This window comes from Mauremys reevesii, linkage group 6 (assembly GCF_016161935.1).
Source record: "Mauremys reevesii isolate NIE-2019 linkage group 6, ASM1616193v1, whole genome shotgun sequence".
In the NCBI taxonomy this organism is placed as follows: Eukaryota; Metazoa; Chordata; order Testudines; family Geoemydidae; genus Mauremys; species Mauremys reevesii.
The window spans coordinates 40,712,399-40,735,103 of NC_052628.1; positions in this window are offsets into that span (position 1 = coordinate 40,712,399).

Sequence of the window (22,705 nt, forward strand, 5' to 3'; positions counted from 1 at the left end):
GAGGGGGATTCTCCAAATGGCAGCTAGGTGCCTAGCTCCCATGGAAAATCAATGAGACCAGGGCCTTTTGTGTCTTTAAAAATCTCCCTTTTATTGTCTAAATATGTTTTTAGCTAATCACAACTTCCTATTTAGCTGGAGCTAAAGAGTGTTTGCATGTAAGATCAGAACAGGGCTTTTGTATTCTAATAGCTTCTTGTTTTGCTGAGATCATGGAATCATTGAAATGTAGCGCTGGAAGGGACCACAAAAGGTCATCTAATCCAGTCTTCTGCACTGGTAGACCAAGTAGTGCTAGACCATCCCTGAAAGATGTCAAATTTGTTCTTAAAACCTCCAGTAATGGGGCTTCCACAGCCTCCCTTGGAACCTAATTCAGAGCATAACTATCTTTAGAAAGTTATTCCCAATATCTAACATAAATCTAAACCTCCCTTGCTGAAGATTGAGTAGATTATTGCTTGTCCTACCCTCAGAGGACACGGAGAACAATTGATCACTCCGCTCTTTATTAAAGCCCTTAACATATTTGAAGACTGTTATCTGGTGTTTTCCCTCCCAATCACCATTCTCCTGTCTTCCTTTTTCCAAGACTAAACATGCCTAGTTTTTTTTTTTAAACCTTCCCTCATAGGTCAGGTTTTTTAAACCTTTTATCACTTTTCTTGCTCTCCTCTGGACTCCCTTCAATTTGTCCACATTTCTTAGTGTGATGCCTAGAACAGGATACAGTACTCCAGCTGAGGTCTCACCAGTGCTGAGTAGAGTGGGGACAGTACCTCCCATGTCTTACATATGACACTTCTATTAATACACCCTAGAATATTAGCCTTTTTTTTTTGTGCAAATGCATCACGTTGTTGGCTCACATTCAATTTGTGATCCACCATAACCATCAGATCCTTTTCAGCAGTGCTACTGCCTACACAGCTATTCCCCAATTTGTAGTTGTGCATTTGATTTTTCTTTCCCAGGTGTAGCAGTTTGCACTTGTCTTTATTGAATTTCATCTTATTAATTTCAGACCAATTTGTCAAGGTTGTTTTGCTTGCAACTCCTCCCAGCTTGATGTTATCTGCAAATTTGATAAGCAGATTTTCTACTCCATTATCCAAGTCATTAATGAAAATATTTAATAGTACCAGACCCAGGGAAGACTACTGCTGGACTCTACTAGGTATGTCCCCCAGTTTGACAGTGATCTATGAATAACTACTAGTTTAGTGTGGTCTTTCAACCAGTTTTGCACCCACATAATAGAAATTTCATCTAGACGACATCTGCTTATGAGAATGTGATGTGGGACTGTGTCAACAACCTTACAAAAATCAAGATATATATATCTCATGTCTACAGGTTCCCTCCTATCCACTAAGTCAGCAAACCTGTCAAAGAAAGGAATTAAGTTCGGTTGGTATGATTTGTTCTTGACAATCCATGCTGGTATTCCTTATCACCCTATTGCCCTCTAAGTGCTTACCAATTGATTGTTTAATAATTAGTTCTAGTATCTGTTGTAGCGAAGCGCAGCTGAACCCCTCTTACTTCTGCCCCTGCTGCCCTCACAAACCAGTCAAGGATCCCTCAGGTTGGTGCAATCACCAGTGTACTTTATTTATAGTTATTTCCCACCACCACCTTACTATCTATATACGGGATTTTACAGCCAGGCTTTCCGAGCAGCAGACCAGAAGCACCAGTCCCTTTCAGCCTCTCCCCTCATCCGTCCCTCTCACCCAGCCTTTATCGCCCCAGGTTAATTAGGCTGGCAGCTGTTTCTAGTTGCCAGACAAGCACAGGTCTATTCAACCCACTCCAATCTACCCCCTACTTGGACGGGCGTGGCAGGGGGCTGCTTAAGCTCTCCTTGCCCAGCACCCTGCCACCTGTCCAGGTATTGAAATTAGGCAGATTGGTCTGTAATTTCCCCCCCCACCTTTTTTTTTTTTCTTAAAAGACCAGTACTATGTTTGCCTTTCTCCAGTCCTCTGGAACCTCACCCATCCTTGATGACTCTTAGAGCTAATTGATAACAGGTCTGAGATTGCTTCACCTAGTTCCTTAAGTACCTTAGGGTGAATTTCAACAGGCCCAGCTCCAGGGGCGGCTCTAGACATTTCGCCACCCCAAGCTCTGCCGGTCGCCAGTCCCCCAGCTCCGGTGGACCTCCCGCAGGCGTGGCTGCAGAGGGTCTGCTGGTCCCGCGGCTCCACCGAAGCCGCGGGACCAGCAGACCCTCCGCAGGCACGCCTGCGGGAAGTCCACCGGAGCCGGGGGGACCAGCGGACCCTCCGCAGGCATGCTGCCGAAGGCAACCTGCCTGCCGCCCTCCCGGCGACTGGCAGAGCGCCCCCCGCGGCATGCCACCCCAAGCACACGCTTGGTATGCTGAGGCATGGAGCCGCCCCTGCCCAGCTCACATGAATACTTCTAATTTACCTAAATGTTCTTTAATCTGTTCTTTCCCTATTTTGACTTGTATTCCTTTCTCCATTAATTGTGTGGAGTATCTGGTTACCATTAACATTTTTAGTGAAGACTGAATGAAATTAAGCATTAAACAACTTAGCCTTCTGGATGTCATCAATTAGCTGTCCTTCCCCATTAAGCAGAGGACCTACACTTTCCTTCTTCTTTCTCTTGCTCCTCTTCTTATTGCCTTTTATATATATGTCCTTTGGTAGATGTAACTCATTTTGTGCCTTAGCCTTTCAGATTTTGTCTTCACACGCGTGAGCTATTCTTTTGTACCCAGGCTTCCATTTTTGTAGAATTCCTCTTTGATTTTTCAGGTCATCAAAATGCTCTTGATGGGGCCACATTGTCCTCTTACTGTTTTTCTTATCTTTTCTTCATGACAGGGTAGTTTGCAGTTGCACCCTTAATATTGTGTCTTTGAGAAACTGCCAACTCTCCTGAACTCCTTTTTTGCTTACATTTTATTTCTTTTATCTCTCTGTCAGGGTGCTAGTTTTAGGTATAAGCTCACAATAGGACCACCTTTTCAGCCCAGTCTTAATCAAGCCTCCCTTTTAGCAGGCACTATTTAGATATCTCCAGAGACAGTTAGTTACTTAGATATGTCAATGACCTAAATTGTGCCTGCAATTTTAAAATATATATATTTTAAAGATCAGCCTTCATTTTTACACCCACAAAATTGCAGGCACAGTTTAACACCTATATATATAGGTGTTATCCTCACCTCCACTCCAGCCCTTTACATCATGTGAAAGGACTGGAGTAATACAGAATGGATCTGAAAGCCTTGTATCTGTCACCATGAAAAACAGCTGAATGTCTGCTTCCTCAGACCCCCTCATAAACCCTGACAGGTGGTGTATTGCAGGTGGGGGCTGGGTGTGAGAGGGTTATATTGGGGTGGGGCTTCAGTATACAGGGCTTCAGAGATGCTAGTCAGGACTGCATATGGCAATCCAGGGAGGCACTGTAACTAGACAGTGTCTCTGGGCTGTCTAACTTACACTGGGGGACTCTCTAGCCATTGTAACATTCAAGGATCAGGAGGGCACAAAGGTGTCTTAATACTGTTGTGGCCTTACCCTCCCCAACCAAGACTGGGAGTTCTGTGGTTAGAGGCACAGCACAGAACCTTACCCATGGCCTTTAAAATATAGCTCAGCTGTTTTGGGATGAATTCCATCAACTTCACAGGAAGATATTTTTGACTCCATCACGTTTTTCTAATCCGACAGCATCCTGTCAGAATAACATCCTGATACTTGGGGCAGGTACAAAGTCATATGGATATTGAAATAGCACGCTAACATCCTCGAGGAGGCCTATGCCAGTTGAGAAGCTCCTAGGCTTGGAAGGCAATTGCAGGCCCAGATTGTATTACAAGCACTTATTGTACATTGGTACAAAGGCTTTGGGACATGGGACTCATTTCACATATATACATAATTGCTAGTATTACTGATGGCATGTCACAATGATGTACAAGCATAATGGCATAGTTAGTTATGTTTGTTATAGTAATATTGACAGCCTTGCTAATTACACTGCTATAAGTTTCTTGCAGTATAAATAAAAATAAAACTGGTATTAAACCATTAGGAACAGTGTCTCACTGAATGTTGTGTAAGTGCAGGCACTCCATTTTTTCTCATATGAATATAAAATGCTTTTTTTGAGCAGACTAAATAACATGGGAGCATTCCTAGTGTGTGTGTGTGTGTGTGTGTGTGTGTAGATAGATTAGATTAGATTAGATTATGGAGATAATGGGAGAAAATCTAGACAACAAAGACCAGAAACAAATTGTGTGTGTGTGTGTAAAACAATAGTGATCTATCTCAAATAGTAATGGAGCCAAAGGTTTGGAATAATATGATTTCATAGCAAGAGCAGACAGAAGACCAGGTTTATAATCGATTCCAAAATCAGAAGAGACCATTGTGATCATCTAGTCTAACCTCCTGTATAAGATAGGCTGTAGAACTTCCCCAAAATAATTCTTAGAGCAGATCTTTCAGAAAAACATTCGTTGATTTAAAAATTGCCAGGGATGGAGAATATACCACAGCCCTTGGTATATTGTTCCAATGATTAATTGCCCTCACTGTTAATAATTTTCACCTTATTTCTAGTCTACATTTGTCTAACTTCAACTTCCAGGCATTGGATCATGCTATACTTACCTTTGCTAGATATAAGAGCCCATTATTAAGTATTTGTTCCCCTTGTAGGTACTTATAGACTGTGATCAAGTCACCTCTTAATCTCCTCTCCGTTAAGCTAAATAGATTAAGCTCCCTGAGTCTGTCATTGTAAAACATGTTTTCTAATCCTTTAACCATTTTTGTGGCTCTTCGCTGACCCTTCCTTCTTGAACTGTGGACACCAGAACTGGACACAGTATTCCTTCAGCAGCCATTCCAGTGCTAAATACAGAGGTAAAAAAAATACTTTATTCTTACTCAAGATTCCCCTGTTTATGCACCCAAGGATTGCATTAGCCCTTTGGCCACACCATCGCACTGGGAGCTCGTGTTCATCGGATTATCCACCACGACTCCAAATCTTTTTCAGAGTCACTGCTTCCCAGGATAGAGTCTACCATCCTGTAAGTGTGGGCTACATTCTTTGTTCCTAGATTTATACATTTAAATCAAACTATTGAAATGTATGTTGTTTGTTTGTGCCCAGTTTAGGAAGCAATCGAGATTGCTCTGTATCAGTGACCTGGCTTCTTCATTATTTATCACTCCTCAATTTATCAGTGATGATTTTATGTTTTCTTCCAGTTAATTGATAAAAATGTTAAATAGCATAAGGCCAAGAATCTATCCCTGCAGGACCGCCCTAGAAACATACCTGATTGGTGGTGATTCCCCATTTACAATTACATTTTGAGGACTATTAGTTAGACAGTTTTTAATCCATTAAATTTATGCCATGTTAATTTTATATTATTCTTTTTTTAATCAAAATGTCATGCAGTACCAAGTCAAACGCCATACCGAAGTCTAAGTGTACTACATCAACACTACTACTTTTATCAACCAAACTTGTAATCTCATCAAAAAAAGATTGAGTTGGTTTGATGGGATTTATTTTCCATAAACCATGTTGATTTGCATTAATGACATTACCCTCCTTTATTTCTTTGAATTCAGTATCAGCTTCTGCATTATCATGCCCAGGATCGATGTCAGACTGACAGGTCTATAATTACCTGGGTCATCCCATTTACCCTTTTTGAATATTGGCACAATATTACCTTTCTTCCTTCATCTGGAACTTCCCCATTGTTTCAAGACTTATTGACAATCACCATTAATGGTCCAGTGAGCTCTTCAGAAAAGCTGAATTGAAAGATTTGAATCTCTCAATTACACTTCAGTGGATTAGCCATACGATGAAAAAGGCTAAATCTTTAATTTTCTCAAATAGTGGCTTATGATGAAATATGATCAGTTTACTGCTTCTCTAACCTCATCCTTTTGTAACATTTCATTTTCTATAACACTTACTCCAATTATCGTTAATTATTGGAGCCTGTTACCCTGACCATGTCACCCTACTCTTGGAAACTGTTCATTACATCTCTTTTTACCACCACATTAAATTCAAGCTTTTTGACTTTACTCGAGCTGGGGGAAATTTTTGGTCAAACTGTAAATTTGTTAAAAAATGTAGTTTCAGAGTGACAAACTATTTGCGGATTCAGGTTGAATTTGGTATATGGTTTTGACTGAATCAAAAATGAGGAATTTTTTTTGGAAAAGGTCAAAATGTTGGGTTTTGACATTTTCAGAATGAACCATTTTGACGTTTTGTTTTGACATTGTTTCATTTTGGAATGTCATCTTAAAAAGTTTTGTTTAGCTTCACAACACCCCCAGGAGGTAGAGAAGGCCTGTTTTTCCCAGATGGGAAATTGAGGCACAGATAAATTAATGGACTTGCCCAAGATCATACAGGAAGTCAGAACTGAATCTGGGTCTCCCAAGTCACAGACTAGCTCCCTAACCATTGGACCATCCTTTCTTTTCTTATTGGCTCATCTCTTATTGGCTCACTCCATGACTCCTTAAATGGCAGCCTTAAATATCCATTTCTCTGCTACTCCCTCAAATATCTCCACTCTTTCTTCCAAGCTGCCACTCATGAAATAAACCAGAAACTTTCTGTTTCTTCAGAAACCTCCTCAGGGACCCACTTCAGCTGTGACAGTTACAAGAAAACAGCCAATTAGTAAAGACTTGTTTGAAAGTCATCCGATCTTTCAGATGATTTGTAGCCATTAAGTTGTGCAATGGCCAACCTATATAATCATGTGATTTTTATCTTCATGACTCTCCCCTTCCCTCCCCTTCCTACTTCCCTTCTAGTGTTTGTTTGCACTCACTTATTCCATCTTGTTTCAGATTAGATTGTAAACCTTTTGGGGGCAGGGATGATGTGTGTTTGAACAGCAGTTAGTGCAATGGAGCCTTAATCTTGACTGGGCACTCTCTTGTCTCTAAATAACATTGCCACACAATATAAACAACACTTGTAAATTATTCTTTTAAATCAGATGGAATTCCCAAGAAGGGTCGAACATTTGGCCTAGTGATTAATTGACCAGAATCTCTGTCAGGAGCTGTGACTAGCTGTCTTTTTGTGAACACAGAGTAATTTCAAGTGTTTTTTAACTCCAAGTTTGCAAGTCGTGTCCTTAGGGTGAGTCTAGGAAGTGTGTTTGTATTCCTCTCTGCAGATGGACTGATCTTCAAGACATTTTTGTGAATGCACCAGAGTTATTGTCAGATTTCACACACACAATAGAATCCGCACAGCAAACACCAGAGATAGAGAGAACCCATGGAGAAAAATCAGGAGATTACACTTTAAAAATGTGTATTGATTTTTAAATGCTTTAATTGTATTTAATGCTTGAGGGAATAAGCCACACTAAGAATTTGTGGTAGCTCTTACTTAACAAGAAATGACTCTGTCCCGGTAGTAGTACCATACTTTAAACTTCTTGTACTATGAATAAAGCAGAGAGGTGAACTAGAAATGTAACCCAGGGAACAATACAAAATGACCTACAGTAGTTGACTATGCACTGTTGTTGTAGATGTGTCAGTCCCAGGATATTAGAGACAAAGTGGCTGAGGTAATATATTTTATTGGATCAACTTCTGTTGGAGAGAGAGAGACAAGCTTTTGAACTACACAGATCTCTTCCTCAGTTCTGGGAAAGGTACTCAGTGTCACAGCTAAATACAAGGTCAAACAGGTAGTTTAGAAAATGTGCTAACTACTTATGCTAAAGGACCATTGAAGAGGAAGTGGCCTGTTAACAACTGTGTTGTCATAGATAAAAAGTGGGTTACAGATTGTTGTAATGGCCTTCTAGCAAACTCCCCCCACACAACTTCCCAAGTTCATCATCAGAAGCAAGCTCCTCACAGAGCAAGACACACCAACTGAAAGTGGCACCAAACCTTGCCAGAACAACAGATGCAAAACCTGCAGGCATATCTCCAGTGCTACAATGATCAAACCCCTCCCCTCCCCACAACACACCTTTCAAGACCCCTGCATCTTAGTACACCACATGTTGTGATAGGTGTGTGTATCTCCAGTACACTAAATGCTCCAATAACAGCTATGTGGGTGGAATTGGACAATCGCTACACTCTTGCATGAACTCCCACAGGAAAGAGATAAAAGACAAAAACACCATCTCACTTGTGAGTAAACACTTTTCACAAAAACAACGAGGAATCCTTGTGGCACCTTAGAAACTGAGCCCTGGTCTACACTATGAGTTTAGCTTGAATTTAGCAGCGTTAGATCGATTTAACCCTGCACCTGTCCACATGAAGCCATTTTTGTCGACTTAAAGGGCTCTTAAAATTGATTTCTTTACTCCTCCCCGACGATGGGATTAGTGCTGCAATTGACCTTGATGGGTTGAATTTGGGATAGTGTGGATGCAATTCGATGGTATTGGCCTCTGGGAGCTCTCCCAGAGTGCTCCATTGTGACCACTCTGGACAGCACTCTCAACTCAGATGCACTGACCAGGTAGACAGGAAAAGCCCCGTGAACTTTTGAATTTCATTTCCTGTTTGGCCAGCATGGTGAGCTCAGAGGTGACCATGCAGATCTCATCAGCTCTGACCCTGGAGTCCCAGAATCGCAAAAGAGCTCCAGCATGGACCGAACGGGAGGTACTGGATCTGATCTCTGTATGGGGAGAGGAATCTGTGCTATCAGAACTCCGTTCCAAAAAACGGAATGCCCAAATAGTTGAAAAAAATCTCCAATGGCAAGAAGGACAGAGGCTATAACAGGGACCAGCAGCAGTGCTGCGTGAAACTTAAGGAGCTCAGGCAAGCCTACGAAAGAACCAGAGAGGCAAACGGCCACTCTGGGTCAGAGCCCCAGACATGCCACTTCTATGATGAGCCCAAGCAACAGAAGGCTGGCATTCAATAAGTTTTGAAGTGCAGTGTGACCTTGTCCTTCCCACCTTCCCTCCTCCACCATCTCACCCGGTGCTTCCCTCCTCCCCCACCCCTCCTGGGCTACCTTGGCAGTTATCCCTCCCATTTGTGTGACAAATTAATAAAGAATGCATTAATTTGAAACAACAATGACTTTATTGCCTCTGCAAGCGGTGATCAAAGCGGGGGGAGGGGAGGGCGGTTGGCTTACAGGGAAATAGAATGAACCAAGGGGGCAGGTTTTCATCAAGGAGAAACAAACAGAAGTGTCACACGTAGCCTGGCCAGTCATGAAACTGGTTTTCAAAGCTTCTCTGATGCACAGCGCGCCTTGCTGTGCTCTTCTAATCGCAAACAGCCTAGTCAGCAAACCGTGCCAGTGAGCTTTTAAACATCCAAAGGCACATTCTACCACCATTTTGCACTTGTGCAGCCTATAGTTGAACTGCTCCTTACTACTGTCCAGGCTTCATGAGCCATGGGAGCATGGGGCAGGCTGGGATAGGTGCGACCGTGTGGTGCTGTCGGCTGGGAGAGCAGCCTGAGGCAGAAGCCTCCAGCTCGCATGGTATTCCAGGCAGGACTGAATCTCCATGAGATGAAAATTAAGGAGGAGAATGACCTGGAGTCACTCCCATGTCTGCCCAGACGCCCCTGACCGACCTCACTGAGGTTGGCCAGGAGCACCCAGGAGACGACGATGGCAGCTAGCAGTCATACTGTACCATCTGCTGTCGCGAAGGCAAGGAGCTGCTGCTGTGTAGCAATGCAGTACTGCGTCTGCCAGCAGCACCCAGGAGACGTAAGATGACGGTGAGCTGAGCAGGCTCCATGCTTGCCATGATATGTTGTCTGCACCGGTAACCCAGGAAAAAAGGTGAGAAACGATTGTTTGCCGTTGCTTTCACGGAGGGAAGGGGGGCGGGGCCTGACGATATGTACCCAAAACCACCCGCGACAATGTTTTTGCCCCATTAGGCATTGGGAGCTCAACCCAGAATTCCAATGGGCGGTGGAGACTGCGGGAACTGTGGGATAGCTACCCACAGTGCAACGCTCAGAAAGTCGACGCTAGCCTCGGTACTGTGGACGTACTCCGCCGACTTAATGTGCTTAGTGGGGACACACACAATTGACTGTATAAAATCGATTTCTATAAAATAGACCTAATTTTCGTAGTGTAGACATACCCTAACAGATTTATTTGGGCATAAGCTTTTTGTGGGCTAAAACCCACTTAGCCCACGAAAGCTTATGCCCAAATAAATTTGTTAGTTTCTAAGATGCCACAAGGACTCCTCGTTGTTTTTGCTGATCCAGACTAACATATCTACCACTCCGAAACTTTTCACAAAGTGATCTCTCTGTATCTGACCTGTCAGTGCTCATCCTCAAAGGAAACCTGCATAACACTTTCAAAAGCTGTCAGCTCGAGGCAGTGGAGTTCCAGGTATCAGCCTGATAGGGCTCCAGCTGTCAGTGCCCCATAATGCCCCACTTAAGTCACTGTAAGCACTACTGGTGAGGATGCACACCACCGACAGAAAGAGCCTAGTGTGACACGAAGAGCCGATTTAATTACTGTGGTGGCTGTAGGTTGAACTAACTTAAGTTGACCCAATTTTGTAGTGTAGACATGCTCTGAGTATCTTTCCAAGACCTGAAGAAGAGCTCTGTGTGGCTTGAAAGCTTGTCTCTCTCTCACCAACAGAAGTTGGTCCAATGACAGATATGACCTCACCCACCTTGTCTCTACAGTAGTGGACTGAAACTTTTCTAGAAATGCTAATTTTTGGGCTTTTGTTACAGTGACACGAGAATAACCATAGTGCAGCCCTACCTTGTATTGCCCACTTTATCTTCCCCCTAATTGATTTCTGTATCTGAAACTTGCTCTGGCAAAGAACTTTGCTGGTGCCTGAGCACTTTACATCAGACAATGAATTGTACTGAAATGCTCCTGCTCAGCAAACTAAAACCTTTGAAATGGTAATTGATATTTAATGTGAGGTTTTGGGTTCTTTCTTGATGTAAGCTGCTAGGGTCCATGGGCATGATGCTCGGCAGCTGTCCAATTGTGCAAGGTGAACCAGGAGAGTTTGGAGCACATCTCTGCTCCACTGCTGCCTCAATATTAGCTTCTCTTTTTAACTCTCTCACTCCACAGCGGAATGAAAACCCAACCATAAATCACTGATGGGGTGACTCAGCAGAAATAAAACCTCAGTAATCAGCAGGATTTTCGAGCAGAAACAAATCTTTCAGAAGATTCCTCAAAATCATTTACCATAAGGAAAATAAATTCAACAAGAGTCCTTGACCTGGGGTTTACTCAGCCTAAAACACTTAGCTAGCCCATGGCACCCAGAGCCTTCTCAGAGCAGCTGTTCTCACGGGTCCTTCTCTGGGTCTCAGGCTACACAAAGGAAATGAAAAGTGAAGCTTGTGTACTGGGTCAAGGTAATGCTGCTGCAGCCAGCCACACAGCGCCAGATTCAGATCTGGGATTACTGAGTACAAGTTGGAATCTCACAACCTCAGAGGCTTTCAACATCAGCTCTGAACTTGGCTGTTGCTCCCTGCTTAATTATGTGCTATATTTAGTGTGGTTATTGGAGGATGCGGTATCAGGTTGTGTGGTGTGCAGTATGGCCAAATAAAGGGAGCTATCAGACAGTACTTCTTGGTAACCTGATGTGTGCTACTTCTTGGTTTGGTAATTAGTCCTCTGTCAGATGTTTTATGGTAAAATATGAAATGACATGATGTTGCTGGGAGAGGAGGCAGAAAACAACACTAAAAAGAATGTGGCTTTGGTGGTTTTTCTCAGTAAAGCGGTACATTAGCAAGATCCAGCCTGTAAAGAACAAGGAGTGGATGATGAATTTTATAAAGCCCAGCTTGGCTCTAGCAGTCTGGTGCCCATCTGCTGTGTGTGCGCACACAGTGGCTGCTGGTTCTTAATCACCAAAGACTTCTTTGTTCATACTCTCATTGAAGCAGGTATTTTTTTCAGGAATAATATTTTCCTGAACTGTTTGTCTTAAGATTTCATTCCAGTGCATACATAGGCTTCTAGCTGGGGCTGAGGCAAAGTATTAAATATGCAAACTGGTCTGAAATATTTGGCTCTCAACCTTCGTTTCGTTTCACTGGCGGTTCTTTACAGGACCTTGGAAGCCTCAGTGTTTTGAGGGACTTGGAGGTAATGCTGGTCAGAGACACTTTGAAGGAACCATATTCTGTCGTGTCTCTGTCAAAAATCAAATGCTTTTCAAAACCAGCTTGATTTCACCAGAATTTCATTTAGAAAAAGACCCCCAAGATTTTAATTTAATTATATATTACAGTACAAAATAAAAATGTAGAAATCAAAATAAAGCATTTGCTTCCCCCAGAATTTTCCTTCATAAAGAATTTTGAAATTTTTGGTTTTCACTCTAATCTGGAGGAAAGTTTGATTTCAAAATCTCTGAATCCTTAGTGAAATGGAACTTCCATCCTGTCCAGCTCTGCTTGGAAGTGTAGCAAAATTGCCAGTCCAGCATGCCCTCCCGTTAGATATAGTGCTACAGCAACTCTGCCTCAGTTTCCCTTATCTGTCCTTTGGCCTACTCCAGCTGTAGGAGTGACCTGGCTCTCCAGCCAGAGCACTTTGCACAGTCCAACCCCTTCTGGGGCCACAGAGTCTTTTATCAAAGTCCTCCCCCCAACCCCCCCCCCCAAATCAAACCTTCAGCCCAGCTGGGCTCAGCAGGCCACCTTTTCCTCACAGGCTCACCTTGGCTGCTGTAATCTGTCCCTATGCCTCACCCCAAGCACCTATGATCCAACAACCCCACTGACCAGGGGCTGGCACTCTCCTCTCCTTACTCAGGGGTTTAGGCAGGCAGACACTCAGCAGGGGTCCTGTCTCCAGGCGTGCTTCCAGCTCACTCTGGGATAGGAAAACCGCAGTTTTCCTAAGGAGGGGGCCCAGGGACAAGACCCCTCTCCAGCAGGGCATCAGTCCTGGGATGGAGGAGATGGTGGGCTGCAGAGTGCTGCATGGGCGTGCCACGGAATGGAATGTGGCTTGCTGAAGGCAGAGCCAGTTCAAGCAGATTCCCGGGGCTGCAGCTGGGGAAGGAAATGCTGAGGCATGGGGAGCCTAGGCCACCAGTGCCCAGGCAGGACATAGCCTGGAAGGAGGTACAGTGCAACTATGAGGGCATCCAGCACTCTTGCTCCCAATGGAAAACCCCAGCATCTGGACTGAAGCCCCCACTTCCTGCTGCTGCCCTGTCTGAGGTAGGGACTTCAGGGAACTGCCAGGGCTTCCCCTCCCAGTCCACAGCACTGGGACTTCTTCAGAGGTTCCCCCATTGGGTGGGAATGCTGGTGCTCCAGTCCATTACCTCCTGTGCTGGTGGCATATCCCCAGCCCTAGGGCTGCCCCACACTGCTGTCTCGGGCAGGGCCAGGAGGAGAGGCAGCCATGGCATTTGTTAGGCTTTATGGTGAGGCTCCACTTGTGCCCAAACACTAGTGCTTCAGCGCGGTAAAGTCTATGTGCTATTTTTTTCTCCGCCATGCATAAAAGCTGATTGACGTAGATGAGCCTTGTACCATCGCTGCCGCTGAGATTGCTCTGTCCATTACTGAGGTGGCGCCTAGCCAAAGAACACTTCCTCAAAGACAGGACAGAATTTCTGAAACCTGACAAAACTATTCATTGTACTGAACAGGATTAGTTTAGTTGCTGCATGCCATTTCCACTTCTTCCTTGTACTTAATGAGTGAACTGTTAACTTTACAACCAAGAGCTTCTCCTGAACAATAAATAAAGATCTTATAACAAGAGTAGCAATAGCAGACACGGTTCTCTTGATCAGCCAGTTTTGCAGCATCAGGCTCCAGAACAATGGTTCTTGGCCTGTGGATTGTGATGCCTGCAGTTTTCATGCATCTGCGCCAGTTACCCTTTCCCATGTATCTACTGAAGAAGATTTGCTCAGTCATTTGAAACAAGTGTTTCTGAATCATAGAAATTAGAGAGGAAGAGAACCTCATTTTTCTAGGTCCCTTTGGATTGTTTTCTTGTCTTGTTGCTGTTTGCAACTCTTCCCATAAGAACATAAAAATGTCCACACTGGGTCAGACCAACGGTCCCTCTGGGCAGTATGAACAGAACAGGGCAATTATTAAGTGATCTATACCTTGTCACCCAGGACACCCTGAGCATGGGTTTGCATCCCTGACAATCCTGGCTAATAGCCACTGATGGACCTATCCTCTGTGAACTTAGCTAGTTCTTTTTTGAACCCAATTTAGTATCATCTGCAAATTTCATTAGAATGTTCTTTATTCTTTAATTGAGATCATTAACGGAGATGTTAAATAAGACGAGCATAATAACAAGCCCTGTGTTACGCTGCTAGGCACTTAAACCCAGCTCACTACATTGCTATACGCTACATCTGCTGTGTTCCCATTTCCCACTAATTTTTTAATCCTATCAATAAAGGAATCATGTTTGTCTGGCAAGTTTTATTCTTTATTTATCTATGGTGGCTACTGTTCATGGCTACGTTACTCTGAAAATGTAGTGATTTTCAATATCTTTATATTTGTTCCTTTACAGATAAGACCTGATATTCCAAAGGTCTCTAAAAGGATAGCTGAAACCTTCAGACAGAGATGTAATTGGTGGTGTGTGTGTGTGTGGGGGGGGGAGGGAGGGGTGGCACAATGTAAAGGTTCTGGTGGTATGAAGCAGGGTTCAGGGCAAGGCATATAAACCCTGGCAGAAATCTGGGGGGCACATGGGGTCACACGTCCCCACCCCCCACCAAGCATCGCCTCTGCCTTCAGATAACCTATAGCCACACTCCTGTGAAGCTTAGCAGCTCTGCAAGCCAAAATGTAACTCCTGTGGTGCTTCCAAGCTTCACTAAGCAGAGCCCAGCATGCAGGGGAAGGCAGGTTACTCTGGAGAAGTGAGTGTCCTGATGAAGGAAGGTGCAGGGCAGGCAGGGCCAGTGCAAGGATATTTTGCCGCCTAGGTGAAACTTCCACCTTGCGCCCCCCGCCCCCTTCCCGTCCCCTCCTTAGTCCCTACCTGTTCTGACATCACACTGCGCCCCGGAAGCGGCCAGCAGCAGGTCTAGTTCCTAGGCGGAGGGGGGCATGGGGCTCCGTGTGCAGCCCCCTCCCCGAGCACCAGCTCAACACTCCCATTGGCCGGTACCCAGGCAATGGGAGCTGGGGGTGTGTGCCTGCAGGCGAGAGCTGCGCTGAGCCACTTGCGTGCTTCTGCCTAAGAGCCGGACCTGCTACTGGCTGCTTCTGGGGTGCAGCACAGTCTTCAGTGCCAGGACAGGCAGGAAGCCTGCCTCTGCACCCTCACTGCGCTGCTGACTGGGAGCCACCCGAGGTAACCCCATGCCTCAATCCCCTGCCCTAGCCCTGTGCCCCCAAGCCCCTCATCCCTGGCTCCACCACAGAGCCTGCAGCCCCAGCCCATAGACATGACCCCCTCCTGCACCCAACCCTCTGCCCCAGCCCTGAGCCCCTCCCACGCCCCAAACCCTTCAGCCCCAGCTCCGTTGGGTTGCGGGCATTAACCATTTTCTTCAGCTGGGCCTCCAGAAGAAAAGTTTGAAACCCACTGGGCTAATGCACTTTCTAAAGACTGGCATGCACCTCCCCCGGGAGACCCGTGAGACAGACATTCTAAAGACTCCCAGTGTGTGTCAATACAGCCCCATTCCCTGTGTGTGCACCCAGCCGGGGGCTCCTCTGTGACCCTACCTTCCTAGCGCCCCCCAATGGAGCAGACCCTGCTCCTGGAGCACTGCAGAGGGAAGGGAGATGGATCAGCATTCAGATGGATCTAGACTGTTCTCAGTGGTATCTGATGACAGAACAAGGAGTAATGGTCTCAAGTTGCAGTGGGGGTGGGGGGGTTAGGTTGGATATTAGGAAAAACTTTTTCACTCAGAGAGTGGTGAAGCACTGGAATGGGTTACCTAGGGAGCTGGTGGACTCTCCTTCCTTAGAGGTTTTTAAGGTCAGGCTTGGCAAAGCCCTGGCTGGGATGATTTAGTTGGGAATTGGTCCTGCTTTGAGCAGGGGGTTGGACTAGATGACCTCCTGAGGTCCCTTCCAACCCTGATATTCTATGATTCTATGATTCAGCCTGGCAGCTCTCGGGGCTCAGGAACGCAACATTGGGGTCGTAAAGTAGCCAGACAAGGCGAAGGTGCAGGCGGGGAGACACCTGGGACCAGTGGTCCAAGAGCTGGAGAATGCACTGGAGTCTTGCACATCAGCAGAGCAGACGCCCCCTGGTTGGCCGAGCCCCATGCCCAGCCCTTCCCTGCCTCCCCCGGGTACCCTAAGTCCCTTCCCAACTTGTTCAGGCTACTAAACCCACCAGGTGCAATACTCCCCCGCCCCGCGCACCACCCCTGCAGCCCCCGGGGACCTGGCAGCCACCTGTGGCTCAGGCAGGGGGCATCTTGTGGCAGCTGGGGAGCATCTCGTGCACTGAGTGATCCTGGGGCAGTCTGTGGCAGCCAGTCCCCCTCCCACCGCAGGGGGGGCTGGGCTTGAGCACGTGCATGGGGGTGGGGGAGGCTCACGCCTGCAGCTGGCTGCCAGGAGCACATGAATTCCCAGAACCAGGGCACTGCTTTTTGGCACCCCCCAAATCTTGGTGCCCTAGGCGGCCACCTAGTTTGCCTAGTGGTTGCACCAGCTCTGAGGGCAGGCTGTGGGAGATAGTGAGTTATGGACAAGGCAAGGGTTGTATAGGAGGGGGGAGGAGACAGATACCCCCAGAACAAGTTGAAGCTGCTGGGTCCATTAGCAGCAGTCCTTCTGCCCAGCCTTCTGGTACTGATCTTTCAAGCTTGGCAGGAAAGGAGCTCCATGTTCTGTGCAGTGTAGTCAGCAGCCCCTTCCTTGACTTCTTAGCCCGAGCTGAGAACTAGGGAGGCCCTGTGTGGTGACACTCCTCTAGCAAAAACTTGGTTAATTAGCCTGAGAGCTAGAGAGCTGGTGGGGCCCAACAGGATCCTGACTGACTCCCATGGCATCAATACAAAAATCCTCCTTGTATTCATTATAGTCTGTTCTCTCTCTTTACCACGACAGACACCACACTCTGGAACTGGGGAGGCTGGGATAACGGAGAGGCAATTTTTCATAGCTTGCTATTTCCTATCCCCCCAACTGCCTGCCGCTCCATACCCTGCTCTGTTCCATACCCTCCCTCCTCAGAAGCTCCTAAGGAGCTTAGCTGCGCACAGGTAAACCCAGTAGACGTAGCCAACCTTGGAACACCCTTCCTGAACTAATCCATAGGGGTTGCAGCTTTCAAATCCCTCCTTGAGACTTTCTTCTGTGAGACACTTACAAGACTGCAGCCAGCTAAGGCCAAGTTGAGGGACAAGGAAGACTCTTATTTACTTAGGCAGACAAGCCTGAACAGTTTGGAATTACTTTCAGCATGGATAAAACTGGAGTCTTCCTGCCAGTTCCAGTCACCACTGGGCCAAACATCACCACCAGTGGTACAGAACTAAAGAGCATCAACCACTTGACAAACCTGGCAGTACCATAGTGCCAGTACCATATCAAATAAGGGGGTCCCTGGATCAAGAAATACAAAGAGAATATAAAGGGTGAGCTAGGCCTGTGGAAGACTTTGCCATAGGCAACAAGCACACCATCAAACTGATGATACACAATGCAGCAGTGATGGCATCTCTTTTATATGAGTGTGGAACATGGACAGTTTACTGCAGACACATAAGCAATTTGAAAAAATTCACATGCGCGGTGTCCGCTCTGTTATGCAGGTCCACTGGCAAGACAGAGTCTTTAAATATTAACATCCTTGAAAGAGCAAAACCAGCCAGCATCAAAGCAACAAGTATCAAAGCTCATCTTAGATGAACAGGTCATGTTATCAGAATGGGTGGTGATAGACTCACGAAAAAAAGTTTTCTATGGTGAGCTGAAACTCAGAAAGTTCAGGAGGGCTGGCCAAAGGAAATGCTTTAAAGGACACACTTAAGCAGAATCTCACCTCATGCTATATTGATATAACTTCAAAGACACAGCCAAGGACTGACCTGAATGGAGAGCAGCTATCAATAAGATTTGAAACACTTTGAGGAAGACAGATGCGAAAAATGGATTGAAGAAAGAGCCAAGCATCATGCCAAGTCTTCAGTGGGAGCCTTCACATTCCGGTGTGACATCTGGTCATGATCATGCGCCTCATGGATGGGACTGTACTACCACTTGACAACACAGATGATGCTGTGACATCATTGTTCGATAAGGTGGTCAGCCATATATACAATATATACATAAAACACTTTCAAATGATTCAGGGTTATAGCTCACCTATGGAACTGGGCAAACTGAACTTTGCTGTTGTGGTCTCAGCTTTCTTTCCCCCCATACTGTTTGTTAATCTAATTTGAAACAAGGCACAGCAAATTAGTATGTACCTCTTTGGGGCAGAGATCAGGCCTTCTTATGTGTTTTTACAGGGTCTAGCATAAGGCAGAGCATAATACAGATTTTTCTCTAGGCCAGCTTGGGGCCGTAAGTGATGGCTTTGCTCAGCACTGCCATGCAGCAGAGAATCTGTGTTCATTGCCCTTCTTCTGGGCTCCCTGGCTGGCATGTGTCTGACTGTGTGGGGGCAGCACAGTGAATGAGTGATGAGAATGGGAATGCCCCACCTAATTCTACAGCAATCTCTCTGGCCTCTCTAGACGTATTAACCATCTCCAAAGCAAATTACACTCAGTCCTCTGGGTCTGAAAAAGTGGGTTTAAATTGTGGGGTTGGGGAATAGCAAGATTCTATCCAGCAGGGATAGTATAATGTAATTTAATGAGGAAAAAAGGTAGAGAACTGGATCAAAGCATGATGCTAAAAGGAAAATTATCTGGCAATCATAGCGATGTAAATTTAAAACCATCAGCCAATGTCTGGCAGCAATTAGAAAAGTAAACAGAATACTGGGCTGTGTCACTCGTGCAATAGATCAGAAATCCGAGGAGATAATTTATGGGATTGTTCAAAGGACTGTTGGTGAGACCACACCCATAGTATTGTGCATGATTTGTAGGCACTATGTTCCAGTAGGATTATTGGAAGAAATGAGAGGGGCTATGAAGAGAACAATAAGTATAAAAGATTATGGGATGAGATTAGTAAAAATAGGCCTGTATTTGTTGAAAGTTGATGGGAGTGAAGGTGACTGTCCCCAAAAAGTGTTTAGAGGCTAATGGGTAGAGATGGATGGACTGGTTAGAATCTGCTTGAACTCACAACATTTTTAAGTTTTGGAAAACATTCAATATAGGAGATTTACCTCACCCAATAAGGTCCTGTGGTGCCTCTTCATGATCCCAGTGCGCTACCTTCGTTCAGCAGCACCTCTAAAATCTCCTCCCACACCAGAAGTACAGCAATAGCAGAAACTACCATGAATGTTTTCCAAAAAGGAGTCTCTTCCTTGATCAGGCACATATATTAGGAAGGTGAGATTGCAGGGTATGACCACTAGCTAGGTAAATAGGTGGATGGGCCAGAAAGCTCTCCTCTCACCTGGGTTCTCTTTCTCCTTCATAGCTTTCCTTTCATTCTGAACTGTTACCAAGAATGCCCAGGTGTTTGGCTGAGAAACTGGCCAGTGAAACCTTTACACATAAAACTGGGTTGAAAAAATAATAAAACAAGCTGGCAAGTGAGAACTGAAGCTCAGCACATACATTCGCACATCCATAGGACAAAAGGTCTTTAATGGGAGTGCAGAGTACAAATAAGGACAGCATGCCATACAGTGGGGCAACTGCCCACCCCCACCGACAGCCTTCAGGTGCCTTTTCAAACATATTATGTAACTGAAAAAAAGGAGGTGTATGACACAGATTTTTCACAGGGGGCTGGAGAGCGAGCCCGCTCCACACTCACCTGACAGTGGTAGCTCCTGTCCTGCAGGGCTGGACCTGGCTCCCTACTCCAGGCGTTGCAATATGCTGTGGCCTCATGTGCCATGTCACAATCCCATTGGCTCCAATCTGATCATGATAAAGGGGTGTCCAGGCCAAATCTGAGTGGCAATGCAATCCTATGTGCCAGACTGCTAGGCCCAGAGTGTGGAGCCACGCCCAGCCGCATGGGACAGGAGCCGTCACCGCCAGGTGAATGTGTGGTAGGCTTACTCTCCGGCCCACCACCCAGCACCCTTCCTGCCCACTTGCAAAACCTGGCCTGCCACTGAGTCCATATATGGTGAAGTCCGTATAGTGTGGTACACAACTTCAGGTGCTAGGAATTCCACTGGATCACTTATTCCCCCTATTTTAATCAAGGTGTTCTTCTAGCTAGAGATCTGCAAGGTGGAACTGGTGGAGTACAGTAGCATAACTCAATTAGATAGGCATTAAGGCTTGACTTCGGAAAGCTGTAGCGGTTTATTAGGCCACTCAAAGGTTTGATGTGTCATTCAAAGACCTGAATGTGTAGGACTCATCACAGGTAAAACAGAGAAAATATAATTAATCTGTGGGGAAAACATCAGTTTGGTGATCTTTGTACTGTCTCAAAGGGACAGCTGCATTTACCTCAAGATGATTAGGTTCCATTTAATATATCAGTCAGACTGGGAGTTTTTTTCTCCATAAATGATTGTCCCTTGTACAGCCATAGCCATATGTACTTAATAATTAAAGTCATCCACCTGCAAGTCCAACCTGTCAGCACTGTATTTGTGTGTGTGTGTGAGAGCTATTAAGACATGGGGGGTGGGGAAAAAACTCAAACTAAGGGAACATATTAATTTAGGTGCCAGGTATTACCACAGTTGTCACAGGAATACTAGTGGGCGCTGGAGAAGTCATCAGATGGCTAGCTGGTAATGTCGAGCTGGGTTATATCAAGGCACCACAGAACACTAACGAGACGTTAATCACTGCTCAGCCATAATCAGGACACCCATAGGTCCTACGCACAGGTCAGGCAACCTGTGTACTTGTAGTTTATTTTGGGTGGTACATGCTACCCAGGCATCTTCCCCTCGGTCTCTGTAGGACATTATTTATGACAAATTATGTCTTTAGGCTTGTAAAACAAAAACTGTCTAGAAAGTGGGGCAGTCCCAGAAGCCCCACTCTGCAGGGAGACATTCAGTTTTAAAGACGAGTTTGCCTCCTACAAGAGCTGCACATCTGGGAGGCCCATAGTTTGCATACCAGAGCAGCGTAACGGTTTGCAGCCTGAGCCCAGCCATACTGATTCTCTTTCTCTGCTGCAGAATTAGTTCATACAGTTGATGTAAAATGGCCAATTCTCCCAGGACAGAGCAAGCCTTTACATTCTCATTTTTAAAAGAGGCAGAATATGGTGGATTTCTGCGGAGAGTAAATGGGTTAGGAGTGTGACCCCTCCATGTTACTGTGCAGCACAGTCGTTTATTTCCTGGATGGTTTGCTTTGCACTCAAGTTAACTCATGCACTGGATTTCATCCAAGAACATTTTGTTTCTTGATACAGGGCCAGGCTCCACTCAGTTGTGGTGCCCTTCCTTCTCCCTCCCTCCTCTCCTCCTTGTTCTTTATCATCATTCCCATTTCTCTGTGTTGCTGACACGATATAGAAGAAAAAAAAAAAGCCAAAACCCCATAAGTGCCTGCGAAAACAGCTGAAACCAGCTATGCTAAAGCTATAGCAACTCCCAGTTAATGAGTCTGTGCATTGAACCGCCCTGAGCTCAGCCCCTGCACTGAAAAGGTATGTCTGAAACCAGCTGAAACAGAAAGCATTTGAACTCTGCACTTTGCCAAATAGCTTCCAGATGTGTAAGAGAGAGCCTCACTGTGGACTGCGACTGTAGCTCTGCCAACATACGTTTGCACATTTCTGATGCACGAGAAACATAAAAGTGGATCTTTTACAACATCTGCTGCCTTTTTCCAGTGTCTCCCTACATGCCTTTCTGGTCCTTTTGCTGTGTTTGAGAGTCCCCTTATTTTTTTAATTAAAACAATGTTATATAGCTTTCCAATCACTCATTGACTCTTCTTAATGTGTTTCATACCTCCTTATGTTGGCAGTGGGGTAGAGAGCGAGCTTTCTTTGCTACCTAGACAGCTAATCAAGGCTCAGATTTTTTAATGAACTCTGCATAGGTGCAGGGATCAGCCTGCAGGATCGGGTCACTAAATGGTGTTGATTCGCTATAACGGGGCTTCTGAAGAGAACTCAGCTTGTCTTAGTGTTGCAGCATTTCTCTGCTCACCTTGGTATGAGGGGAGTTAGAGCAGTACTGGGCAACAAAGCTGCCTGGGCTTTAGGATACATTAAAGTGCACCCATGCTGCTAAATCCCTCTAAAGCCTCCTCACTGTCCTTGAAGGAGCAAAATTATATTGCCCTATATGACATTTAATACTGAAAATGCATATTTACTAAGCAGCTAGCAAAAAGTATTGTTACCTCAGACTCCAGTCAGCTGCCATTGATTTTCCCTCTCCATTCCTATTAGGCAAGTGCTGAAGTACCTTGGTACATCAGGGCCCTAGGGAAGTTCCTTCATAGCTATCCTCATTTCTCAGTGTCTCGCACTGCAAGGAGTTCTAGGTAGTTGGTGGTGCTACTTTCCCTCTGAAAACTGTTCTTGCTGGTGGGAGCCTCAGCTCAGTGGTCCTTGTGTGCACAGACTAA